At 41.7% G+C, this 13,794-nt stretch overlaps 1 protein-coding gene across 12 annotated transcripts in view; it reads right to left on the reverse strand.

Moving 5' to 3' along the window:
• The window catches only part of ARPP21 (cAMP regulated phosphoprotein 21), a 1,402,215-nt gene that overhangs the window by 1,187,371 nt on the left and 201,050 nt on the right, over nucleotides 1-13,794 (reverse strand). The window lies entirely within an intron of this gene.

A 13,794-nucleotide genomic window follows, 5' to 3' on the forward strand; every position in this document is an offset into this window, starting at 1 on the left:
GGAAGTCGGGAGTGGCAGAGAAGTATGTAAAAGTGATACAGGATATGTACAAAGGTGTGACAGTGGTGAGATCTGCAGTAGCAGTGACGGATGTGTTCAAGGTGGAGGTGGGATTACATCAAGGATCAGCTCTGAGCCCATTCTTATTTGCAATGGTGATGGACAGGTTGACAGATGAGATCAGACAGTAGCCCCCATGAACTATGATGTTTGTGGATGATATTGTGATCTGTAGTGTGAGTAGGAAACAGAGTAAGGAGACCCTGGAGAGGTGGAGATATGTTCTAGAGAGGAGAGGATTGAAGGTCAGCAGGAATAACACAAAATATATGTGTGTGAATGAGAGGGATGTCAGATGAATGGTGAGGATGCAGGGAGTACAGCTGGTAAAGGTGGAGGAGTTTAAATACTTGGGATCAACAGTTCAGAGTAATGGTGAGTGTGAAAGAGAGGTAAAAAAACAGAGTGCAGGTAGGGTGGAGAAGTGTATTAGGAGTGATTTGTGACAAACGGGTACCAGTAAGAGTGAAAGGAAAGGTCTACAAGATGGTAGTGAGGCCAGCTATGTTATATGGGTTGGAGACGGCGGCACGAACAAAAATACAAGAGTCAGAGCTGGAGGTGGTAGAGTTAAAGATGTTAAGATATGCATTGGGTGTGATGAGGATGGACAGGATTTGGAATGAGTACATTAGAGGGTCAGCTTAGGTTGAACGGTTTGGAGACAAAGTCAGAGAGGTGAGATTGTACTGGTTTTTACATGTGCTGACTTGGGAAGCTGGGTATATTTGGAGAAGGATGCTATGGTTGGAGCTGCCAGGTAAGAGGAAAAGTGGAAGGCCTAAGATAAGGTTTATGGATCTGGTGACAGAGGACATGCAGGTGGTTGGTGTGACACAGCAAAATGCAGAGGACAGGAAGAAATATAAACAGATGACCCACTGTGGTGACCCCTAATGGGAGCAGCCGAAAGAAGAAGAAGATATCTAGAGTTTGGAAACAGAGAAGAGTTTCTTGCAATGTAAAATTTATGATGGCAAGGGACTCTGTAATTAGGATAAGCATCCAGATAAATCTGAACCAGTTGAACCCTCAGGAGTGCAAAGAATGACAGTTGGTAAACATAAATCATTTAATTTGACGCAGGATTATCACTCTACAACTTACCAGGACATTTTTCCTTCATTACTTCTTTTCCGTATTTTTTCCTTATCTATTGCCTTCCCATTTTTCTCGAAACTGCTACTTTTCCCCAACTGCTTGCACTTCTGCCTTTGTTTTATAGCACATCCTTAAACATGCATTTTGATCTTGATTTTTTTTTGCAAAACATTAGCTGTAAATTCTCATCATGGTGCTAGATGGGTCAAATGCTAATAAGGCATCTAAGGAAGATAATTATTTATCTTAGACATTAACTCTGATTTTCTTTCAAATTCTCAGCAAAATGACATTTTGCACAGAGTACCTTAACTGAAAAATGCCATCAAGTCTAGACAGCATTCAGTATCTTACAGACTGCCTTGTCTTCTGCAAGTTAACCGGCTTATGAGTCTACAAAAAGAATGCATAGTTCATGTCTATCTTCAGAGCTAAACTTTGTTTTTGACAATTCTGCTAGCAGGAAAAAAGTGCATGATCTTACTGATTCATTCATTCCTTTGTTCCCCAGTTACCTACTTTAATTAATTTCAAAGTTCCAAAGGAGATGGACCCTATAACAAAAGTCTGTGTGTGCAAGGAAGAGGAAGTATTTCTGAATGTGGAATTAACCCACTGCAAGACATGCACACAGTCACTCTCATGCAACATGCAAACACAAACAGGCAATTTGGAGTGACACCAATTAACCTACAGCTCATCTTTTGGATGATGGAGAAGACTGAAGAAGCCATCAAAATCCATCATGAACAGAAGAAGGATGTAGAGACTTTGCACAGTTGAGAATTGGACTTGCCTTTATATAAAACTTCATGTCATGAATCTTATCTTCAATCCAGCAAACAAAAAAAAAAGGTCATCAATACTCCTTAAAATGATGGCAGCATTCTCTGAAATCAATACATCCTGTCATTGATGACCAATTGCATCTGTTGCAATCCAGCAGTCCTGTTCCCAAAAGTTTGTCAGGCCTTCTACAGGTATATAAACTACAGAGGCTCTTGTGTATGTCTGCTGTCTGACTGGACACCCTTTCATACAAAAACACACACACAAACATTTAATACTTGATTTATTTTATGAATAATTGGGACATACATGTATATACTGTGTGCTTCAAGTTATTAAAATGAATTAAGCCTATTCAACAGTGCACCTAGTAAATATTCAGACTGGTTTTATGTATAGACAAGACACTTTGCCATGTTCCCACATATCAAAAGTAGTCACTTTCCTCAACAGTGCTGCAGCTAGAGTGTTTTTATATTTAAGAAACTGGAGGAGAAGGGGGTCTATATTATTTTGTTATTTAGTGAAGCCACTCTTCATCGAACATCAAATTTTCACTAAGAGTGGTTGGCCACCATCTGGTACTTGCCCTTTTCCCCACATTCGTGCGATCTTGGAGTTGGTATATTTAGTTGGGGGGGGCAGGTTTTAAATTTTGTTTTATTTTTTTTTGCGGTCGTTCAGTTGGCCAACTGCTGGTTTCCCCTAGTGAAAATCTGTCGTTTGATGAAAAGCAGCTTCGTTAAATAGGTGTTCGACAAATGGCTATTCACTAAATAGCTATTTGACAAAATAATAATAATAATACAGATCTGAAGAGAAGTATCCCACCTGTGGGATGCATTCCTCTGCAGCAATGCCTCGGTTCTACCACAGGGAAAGGTAGTACTTTCAATGAGCTGGCACTTTCATTATTCAAGTCTCGTTGCCATTAAATTTTCCCCTCTTCCTTTTTACCTACATCATTAGAATAAAGAACATAAAAAAATTTGGATTTGTTATGCTTTATGAAACCAGCTTTGATCAAATATTACTAAAATACTAAAATACTTGAAATGATTTTGAGAACATCATGTATTTCTTAAAATAAGTAAGATCTGGTTTCAGTGGACTCTAAAATATCAGTCTTTGTACTGCTGGAGGAAAACATTTCATATGCTTAATGTTGTACTGTGTCATAATGATCTTATTTGAACGTCATTCTTTACATACATTGATGACTCTTAAAAAAGCAGTGCAGCCCAATGATCAGGAGAAGCAGTACACTACAGTTTTTCATTTTATTTGGTGCAGCAGGATCCAAGCTCTTACAAACCAGTTAATTAGCAGTGCAACAAAGTTTTGTGCCTTTGGAGCTGCGCTGGGTGCAGCAGCATCCAAGTTATTACAAACCAGTTAATTAGCAGTGCAGCACCGTTTTGTGCCTTTGGGGCTGCACTGGGTGCAGCAGCATCCAAGTTATTACAAACCAGTTAATTAGCAGTGCAGCACCGTTTTGTGCCTTTGGGGCTGCACTGGGTGCAGCAGCATCCAAGTTATTACAAACCAGTTAATTAGCAGTGCAGCACCATTTTGTGCCTTTGGGGCTGCACTGGGTGCAGCAGCATCCAAGTTATTACAAACCAGTTAATTAGCAGTGCAGCACCATTTTGTGCCTTTGGGGCTGCACTGGGTGCAGCAGCATCCAAGCTCTTACAAACCAGTTAATTAGTGGTGCAGCAAACTATTGTGCTTTTGGAGCTGCATTGGGTGCAGTTGCTTACTGAATGCCACTCAAATTCTGGGTTTAACTGTTGTACCCCACCAACCAAGCACTACAGCAGTTCAGCTGTAGGTTAACTAGGGCACTACGGAAAAAAACACTGGTTGGGGAGTAGCATTGGAACTGATTTTGCCCACTAATTGGTTTACTATATCTCCAGGTTTGGTGAATGTGGCATCAATAACCACTAATTCAGCACATTGCTGTGAGCTGCCCTTCAGGTTTCTGACATACCTCTAGAAGGCCTTATAGTTTGGCTTTGCTTTGCCTAATTAGTCCTGTTAGGTGCCTGTTTAGTTTGATGAGAGTTTTTATCTTTATGGGAATTACCCTTCTGGATTTTTGCCATATTTTTTCCTTTTGTCTTGTATCCTGTTTAATTTGGGATGTCATCAGGGTGGTTTGTTTTTGAGGCTATTCCCGGGCTTACTTCTGGAAGGTACAGAAGCCTCTATGCAGCCACTGACATGGTTGCACAAAGCTTCTGAGAGCACTTTTGCATAGGCTGCTATTTTCTCAGGGTTTGAAGGGGCACTGAGTTTTGACAAACCATCACTTACTAAAAGAAAAATTTGCCTTGGAATAGTTCCTGTTACTGGTTTTAATGGGATTATGGAGTTAATTTTGATTTTGAAGGAGGCCACTTTATGGTCAAACCTTACCGGGAAGAAAGTACAGTTGTGTACACTTACCATAAATGTAGATGTTCGAGTGTATTCACTGTTGCAGCCATTACACTTGGGTTATCCTGCTGGCAGGCTACCCTCAGTCAGCCTGAATTCCAAAGTCTAGGTCCGGCATCGGTTGCTGTCATCTCTTCCCTGACGTCAGTGCGCCAGGGGTATAAAAGATGCAGCCGACGCCATTTTCTTCAATTTTTCTTGCCCCAGATGTCAGGTGCCCCCAAAAGGGTAGGCTAAAAATATGCCAATAAAACATGCATGCATCAAAATATATAATACCTTCATCTACAAGCAAATACATCACATAGGTTGTATAGATTAGAGAAGTGCAGATAAGTTGCAGCAAAGGTATGGGGGATGGTGGGTGGGTAACCTGGACTGCAACAGTGAATACACTCGAACATCTACATTTATGGTAAGTGTACACAACTGTACTATGTTCTTCGTGTTTCACTGTTGCAGTCATTACACTTGGGTTGAATCCCAAAGCTATGGTTGGGAGGCTGGAGCTAAATAGCATTAGGAGCGGCTATGAGACCCTGCAGAACTGCAGTGGCAAAGCCTGCCCTGGATTTAGAGTAGAGTGGTAAATGATAGTGCACTGAACTCCAGGTAGCAATCTCTAAAATGTCTTTGGTTGGTACTCCTCTTAGGAAGGCTGCTGAAGTGGCTGCTGCTCTGGTTGAATGTGGCCTAATGCCCTTAGGCAGTGGCTTGCCATGTTGTGAATAGCAGAAACGAATGCAGTGGCCTATCCACTTTGAAACAGTCTGCTTTGAGATAGCCTTTCCTTGTGATCCTGCAGCATATGCCACTAGTAGTTGCTCTGTCTTTCTGAAAGCTTTGGTTCTGTTCAAGTAGAAGCGTAGCTGTCTGTGTATGTCCAAAAAATGGAGAATTCTCTCCGCCTTATTCTGTGGGTTTGGATAAAAAGTAGGCAGATGAATAGTTTGGTTAAGGGCCACACTGGGACACTACCTTAGGCATAAATGTCGGGTTTGTCCTCAGAGAAACCCTGTCTGGATAAAAAATGATAAAAGGTTCCACAGCCATAACTGCCTGTAGCTCTGAGACTCGTCTTGCAGAAGTTATTGCTAGGAGCAGAGCTGTTTTCCAAGATAAAAACTTTATATCAGCTGTAGCGGCTGGCTCAAAAGGAGGTCGGGTGAGTTTTTCCAAAACATAATTGAGGTCCCATGCAGGTATTGGTGATCTCCTTGGAGGCCTTAAGTTTTTGGCTCCTCTGAGGTACTACCTTAACAAGGGATGAGAAAAGATTGGTGGCTCTGTACTGTAATGAGCCAAAATGGCAGAGGCATGAATTTTAATTGATGAAAAGGATAGGCCTTTGTCCAGCATCTCAGTTAAGTATTGCAAAATCTGAGGAATATTTGATACAGCTGTGTCAATTCCTTGTGCCTGGTTCCAAGCACAGAATCTCTTCCATTTTCCAACGTAAGATTTTCTGGTACTAGGCCTTCTGGCTTCCAAAATGACATCCATTACAGCTTTAGTGAGAGGTGCATTTTGTATCACTACATTATCCGCCATGCTGCCAGATTTAAGGTCTTTAGTTGGCTGTGCAGGATCTGATTGTTTTGTTGGGATAGTAGATGAGGTATTTGAGGCAAGGTCCAAGCCGGGCATTGAGACAAGTTCCTTAGGATTGGATACCAGTGCTGGCGAGGCCAGTCTGGGGCAATCAGTATCATCTTTGGCTTCTCTTGTCTGACCTTTAGGAGTACCTTGGGGAGGAGAGGCAGTGGAGGAAAAGCACATACTGCTAAGCTTTTCCAGCTGAAAGATAGGGCGTCCACTTTCCATGCTTGTCTGTGATAAGTCCTTGTGCAGAATCTTTTTAGTTGGTTGTTGTGAGGAGAGGCAAATAGATCTATATCCGGGCATCTCCATTTCCTTGTTATCATGGTGAAGACTTGTGGATCCAATTTCCACTCATGGGGATCCATGAGGTTTCTGCTTAGATCGTCTGCCAGAGTATTGATCTTTCCTGGCGGGAACTGTGCCTGCAGATGTACTTGGTAAGTCAATGCTGTGTCTCACAAAGTCAAGGCTAGTCTGCAAAGGGGGTAAGAATGAGTGCCTCCCTGCTTGTTTATATACCACATGACCGTGGTGTTGTCTGTCTTTATCAGTAGTTGTCCCGGATGAAGTAGGTCCTTGAAGGCTGTCAGGGCATTCTGAACAGCTAGGATCTCTTTTTGATTGATATGTAGATGCATTTGGTTTGCGGACCATGTGCCATGAATACATCTTCATGCCATGTGGCCCCCCCCAGGTATAATCTGATGCATCCGTTGTTAATGTCTGCCTGGCTGGAGGTAAAGTGAATGGCTGTCCCTTGTTCTGGTGACAAGTCTTCGCCCACCAGCAAAACTCCTGTTGCAGGCAGGGAATGAGGGTAATTATTGTTTTCAGGCTGTGGCAATGTTGAGTCCAAACACTTTTTAGGTACCATTGAAGTTTCCTCATATGCAGTCTCGCATATGGAATTAGTAGAATGCAGGATGCCATGAAGCCCAAAGCCTGCAGAATGTTTCTTGCAGATAACTGGGCCTTTGTTGCCAACAGGTTGAAATAGGTAGTCAGTTGCCTTTGTTTGTCTGGAGTAAGATAAGCCATCTGGGCAGTTGTATTTAAGCTTGCACCCAGGAATATTATCTCTTGAGAGGATACTAGTTTTGATTTCTTTTCGTTGAACATGTACCCTAGGCCTGTTAGAAATCTCTTTACAAATGCCAGATGCTGTAGAAGAATGTCCTTGTTCTCTGCTTGAATGAGGCAGTCGTCCAAGTAAGGATATATTTGTATTCTTCTTTGTCTGCAGAATGCAATTACTGGTGCCAGGCACTTTGTGAAGACCCTGGGCGCAGTAGATAAGCCAAAGGGCAGTGCAGAGAATTGGTAGTGCATTGAGCCAGCTTTGAATCTGACATATCTTCTGCATGTTTGCCTGATTGGGACATGCAGGTATGCCTCTTTTAGGTCTAAAGTCACAAGTCAAGCTTTCTTGCCCAGCATGGGCAGAAGTTGCTGTAGAGTCAACATTTTGAATTTTGGTATATACAGAAATGTGTTTAGAATAGATAGGTCCAGTATTTGTCTCCAGGTCTTGTCCTTTCTTGGTACCAAGAACAGTCTTGAATAAAATCCTTGTCCCTGCTCTTGCTCCGGTACTTGTTGAATGGCCCTCATGTCCATGAGGGATGAGACTTGCTTTTGTGCCTCTGCCCATTGATGTTTTGGCAGGTCTGGCCAACTCTTTGTCCTTGGCAGGGTATGGAAGTGAAACTTGTAACCTTGTGACACTATGTCTAGGACCCATTTGTCCTTTATTATGTGCCAGTTTTGAGAAAAAAGTGCTAGTTTTACCCAAAAGGTGCTGCCAGAATATAAGTGCTTGGTGCAGGCAGGGGGTTTCCTGTATGGCCGTTATTTGTTTTCTCCACTTTTGGAGGTAGAAGAACCCCATTGTTTAGACCTGTACAAACCTTGGGGCTGGGATCTGCCTCTTGGGCATCTGTATCTGCCCCTTTGTGGTCTGTCTGACACTGGAAAGGACCAATTCTTTGTAGGCCAGTGTCTGCTAAATCTTGGAAGCTGAACCTGTAAGAAATCCTTTACCGTTTGCATAGATTTAGCTTTGTCCTCCATTTTCTTTAACACCTCTTCTGCTTTAACACCAAAACAGAAAAGCAGTCTTCCATGACAAGTATTTTCAATTCAGCAGTAGCCGCAGGCTCAAAAGGTTTTAGAGTAAGTTTTTCCAACACAAAATTGAGAGATCCCAAGCAGGAGTAGGAGCTCGGTGGGGGTCTTATATCTTTTGCCCTCTAAGAAACTGAAACAACAAAGGGTGAAACAATGGTGGTCACAAATCATAGTATGCTGAAATTGCTGCAGCATGAATCTTAATGAAGAAAGGAAAAGAGAAGTCCAAATATAACAATAAATATTGAAGAGCCACATTGAAGACAGCTACTAAAGAAACTCCAATAACTTCCAGCTTTTGCTGTACTCCAAAATCTCTTCCACCTTCCCATTTCATTAATTCACTTAAAACTCTAGCTTCCTCTAGCCTATAATCACATTTTAAAACTTGTTTGAGAAGTTGAGACTCTGCTGTGTTTCAACACAGAATATGCCAGGCTGTTAGATGAAGAGAGTGAAGCAGATGACTGGAGCTATCAAAATCATCCTTGGCTTGTCTTGTCTGACTTTTAATAGCACCTTTGGAAGAAAGAGGCAGAGGTGGAAAGGCATACACATGTTTTTTTTTCTGAAAGACAGAGCATCCATCCCTTTTTCCAAGCTGAAATGAAACCCTAAAACTTTGGCAGCTGGTGTAGTGGTTTAGTGGAGAAGCGAAACAGATCTTCATCCTCTCGACCATGTGACACTGTCAAATTCATGAAGATCCAGTTTCAGTTGTTTCCACATGATTTGGATCTGTAACACATCTGCTAAGGAGTTCTGTGTTATTTGAATGACAGTGTCCAAATCCTGGCAGTGCTGTGTCCATATTTTTTTGAGATACCATTAGCTTCCTCATATGCAGTTTGGCATTAGGACACACCAGAATAGATGCCATGAACCCTACCTAATTTGAAGGGACTGTCTTGCAGTCAGCACAGACTGAGATATATGCATGGAAGGGGCAATGTATGGAAATAAAACCTGTAACGTGGGTGAATGATATCCAACACCCATCTGTCTTGAGTAAATTCCCAATTTTTTTTTTTGAAAAGAGACAGTCTTCCTCAAGGAGCTGCCAGACGAGAATCTACTGCAGCTGAAAGAATCAGAGTAATCCTGGCCTTCCCATTAAAGTGCTCCCCAATGTAGAGTTGTAGAAAATGAGAAAAACTTCTCAGGAGGAGGAGGGGCTGGAGGAGTGGAATCATCCACATCAGATCAGGATAAGGAGATGCAAATCACTTGCACCTCTCAAAGAAGTTTTAACAGAGAAGGAGAGGGCTCTAACTACTTAGGAAAGAGGGAAGAAACAGAACAGTTAGAAGAGAAGCCCCTCAAGCCTACCTCCTGAAGAGAAGGCAATAATAACAGTAAAGTTTCAGCCTGAGACTCTCCAAACTCCTCTCCTGGCAACCTCTGGCTCCACTTTCGCTCTTCTAAAAGAACCGACGACTGCCGTTCATCAACAAAGTATTGTGCTGTAATGAGGCATCTAATAATTTTGCTTTGACATGATCAGGCAGACTTTGTTCCTTTAACCAAGCATGCCTCCTGATGACAGAACCCGTAACAGTGGCTCTGCAGGAAGCCTCCAAAGATTCAAAACCACATTGCAAAGTATGCTTTCCAACTTGTTCAGCTGCGCGCAATAAATCCTGCATTTCTTTGTTTTCTGCACATTCAGAATTTGTCAGCATTTTCTGTTTAAGCAGTGACATAATATATTGCTGAGATTTGAGCATATGAAACTGACAATTTAAAGCCCTTATAGCCAAGGTAGCGGAAGTGTAAATCTTTTTTCCCCATCTGTCCAATGCCCTAGAATCCCTATCAGAGGGGGTAGGGTTTTTTGCAGCAGAAGCTTGACCCCTTTGGGACCTTGAGAGATAGTTTCTGGGTCAGCAGCAGGGTTTTTGAAAAGGAATTTATGAGAGTCAGGAACCCTGTTGTACCTGTCCGGCTTAACAGGAGCTGGAGGTAAAGAGTCAGGGGTCAGACTGGACTCTGAAAATACATCATCAACAAAGTCTAACACAGGTGGAATAGCTACGGACCTGTGTTGTGGTAGTAAAAGGAAGTCTCTGAGCCTTTTCTTAGTTTCTGAAAAATCTTGGCTCTCCCAGTGGAAATGCTCCCTCATGGTATGCAAGGTTTCCCCAAAAGAGTAATCCTCAGGAGGAGAGGCTGAAGGGATAGATTCTTCAGCATCAGAATCCTCGTATAGGGGAAAAGAGTATTCCTGATCAGAGGAGGAATCAGATGAAATGGAAACCTGATCTGAAGATTCACATTCTGTCTCTTGCCTAGGCCTTTTATCAGGTGGGGGATGGGAACCCCTGATCAAAGTAATTAAGTCTTCGGCCATTTTGAGCATTTGTTTTTTGGGCATGGAGGCCTGTCCATGAGGCTGTTGTACTTGTTTCTTTGTCTTTAACAGTGCTTTAGTCTTTGCCTTTGAAGCTGAAGTCGTTTTAATGTATAATTGAGTTGGTCTGAAAACACCCTCAGAAGCCGATGCCTGCTCAGCAGCTCCAGACCCATCTGAGGGAATAGTCTCCATAGGTCCAATACCTTGAGCTTCCAGTGGCCTAGGCGACTCCACATGGGAGTCGGTAGCAGCCTGCGGGTCTAAAGTAGTGGGCGTCAGGGGCTGCGAAGGTGCCTCACTGAGAACCGGCAAACCGGCGACTGGCTTAGAAGAAGACTCGTTGTCGGTTTTGGACCTCGGATGCCTGTCCTTTTCTTTTTCTTTGCGTTTCTTGTGAATTCCGGTAGTCGGATGGCTATCCGATGACATTGTATAATTAAATCTTCTGCCAAAGTAGTGTAATGCAAAATCGTACCGACGCTTAATAGTGTGTTGGTTAAATCTAGCACAAAACCGACAACTAGCAATGTCGTGGTCAGGGCCTAGGCAAGGAATACAGTAAGAATGAAAGTCCTTATGAGGTATTTGCTTCCCACAAGAAATACAATTATTAACTTTTTCTGACATCAGTCTGGAGCAAGAAAAAGTTTCCCCAATGGGGTACTTAGCTTTTAATGAAGACTCTGGATCTGAAATTCGAACACGAAAATCTCAGGAGTCGACCAACCGGCACTTGCAAACTGCTTATGCTTCGGGCACCGTGCGGCAAGAAAGACTGAAGAAAATGGGGTCGGCTGCATCTTTTATACCCCTGGTGCACTGACGGCAGGGAAGAAGCGACAGCAACCGACGCTGGACCTAGACTTTGGAATTCAGGCTGACTGAGGGTAGCCTGCCAGCAGGATAACCCAAGTGTAATGACTGCAACAGTGAAACACGAAGAACATCGAAACATGGAGATTGCAGCATTCTCGCATATTTGTGAGCACGAGGTCCAAGATGCTGGAGCCCCTAATGAGTATATTTACTATTTGTAAAGCAGTCACGAAAAGGACCCTTCGCCACCAAGGAACCCAGTCCAGGAACTTTTATTTGGATAAAATCACACAGTTAACACAAAGCATTAAAAGCACTTGGAAGCCAAAAAGGCACATAAGCACATGAACGCCTTAATCCATAAAACACCATGTGTTTTCGTCAACTTCCTGACTTCATCAGACAACCAGTACATCAATTAAACTTCCATTTATATACACAATTTCACCAATTAATTAACAAATTAAGAAATTCAAAAATTTAAAGGTATACTTTCTATCATTGTTCAAAATAGGTGGCCATTCTATATAAACTCGGAGATTTCATATAAAATCCACAAAACACTGTTCATAAAATATTTTAGACCATCTGACTGACCATAAATAATCTCTTACTTATTCCTAAAAATATTTCAAAAGGTTATTAGGAATAACTTGAAAAACATATATGTATGATATATGAGGTACGCGTTACTGACGAGACTACTCCACCACCGGGTCAGCGAGCAGCTGGAGCTGCTCTTTTTTCGGACACTATTGTACCTGCCTCGTTGGACCGCTTTCCTTCCATTTTTCAGACTACTAGGCTACCAGTTTCTGGTTCTGACTGCAGGGGCGAGGAAGCTTCATTGACGAATGATGTTTGCATTAACAATGGGGCCATGCTTCAACCTGTTCATGAGAATTGTGGTGCACTTTCGGAGTTTCTTGATAACAACTTCAAATTTGGCTTGAATCAACAACTAAGGTCAGATCCGGAGGCTTTGGAAGAAGGTAATACTTCTGCTCAAACTGACATTGTAACTAATTTAAAACTGTTAGACAATTTACTATTGAAGTACAAAAAAACGCAATTAGAGGTTTCATACTTTACTGAATGCTTGAAGTTAAAGATTATACCAAAGGGCTTACGGAGGGTACAATACCCAACAGGGCTCATTAAAGGCTCTATATTCCACTCTGACTTGATAAAGCTTTTTGACCAGCAAGGATTTGAGTTGCTGGAATTAATGGTCAGGCATTATTCATTAATGACTGATAGAATTTTGCACTTAATTAAGGAGGTGGACTTGAAAGTGTTACAGGATTCTCTGTTTGAAAGATATAAATATGACTATAACAGAACATTTTCCAGCATTAATGAACACTTATCCAAGTTAAGCTCCAATAAGTCTAAAAAACTTGAACGTGATTGTTTATCCTAAAAGAAAGGGAATGCATACCCGCCACCACCTCCAGCGCAAATTTGGCAATTAGGTTACTCTTTATTTGACATGACTAGTAAAGATTTGCATTCTAATTTTGAACTGTCTGAGGCTCCTCAAGTGTTAAACCATAATCAGCGACTTACTCAGAACGCGCAGTCTAATGACTTAGTCGAAGACCAACTGACTGAAGATCTACCTGAGTTTAACGGGCCTTTTCAGGAGCCAGTTCATAGGAGTGAAAGGCTTATGAAAGCCTCAAAAGTAAATTATAACTACAGCACCAGGCAAAATTCTCAAACAAGTTACAATAGTTGTAATAATAATAAAACTAACAGTAGTAATAACTCTAACAATTTTAGTAATCAGCAGGGTTTTCAGAATTACAATTATACGGGTGCCAGACCAAAACAACAGAGGGGTTCGAAATTTCCAAGGTGAATGCCCATAAAATTGGTCTTTACTCGAACCAAATTGAAGTGGCACTTGACAGTGATTTTTCTGTTTCTCCACCTACCAGCTCTTCTTTGTTACTAGTTCATTGCAACAGTCTGAATGATATTGATGATTTGCCTGTTGGAACTGACCTAAACAATAGCGTCGATCATATTGTTGATTCGTATGATTGTGGTTTCTCAGTTTTAACTGGAGAGTGTGACATTAATGAAGCTGACTGTTCTCTGGTTAACCTGAGTATTAATGACAGTTATGATGACCAGCTGACCGACTGTGTCGAGCCACCAGGTCCTAATATTGTTTTTAACAAAAACAAAGACTTTAAAGTGTATAACTTTTCTGGTAGTACTTTCTCACTGGAAATGGTTGATTTTTTATCTAAGGGCTACACTGATGTCCCCTGGTTTAACATGGATGTTAGTAAACTTATTATAGAATTGAAGATCTTTACCAGAAAACTCAATTTGGGTTTATTTTTTATGAATTCTGGCCAGACTCTTCCTGATGCCCAGTTTCACATCTCAAGTACATTTAACCCTCCACTCCACCCATTATTACAAGTATTCGAACAAGTTAGCGAGTTAGATTTAAGAAAACTAAGTATGGATTTTAATAACATAAA

The sequence above is a fragment of the Protopterus annectens genome, chromosome 3.part0 (genome assembly GCF_019279795.1).
Source record: "Protopterus annectens isolate FY-2018-M chromosome 3.part0, PAN1.0, whole genome shotgun sequence".
Classification (NCBI taxonomy): Eukaryota; Metazoa; Chordata; order Ceratodontiformes; family Protopteridae; genus Protopterus; species Protopterus annectens.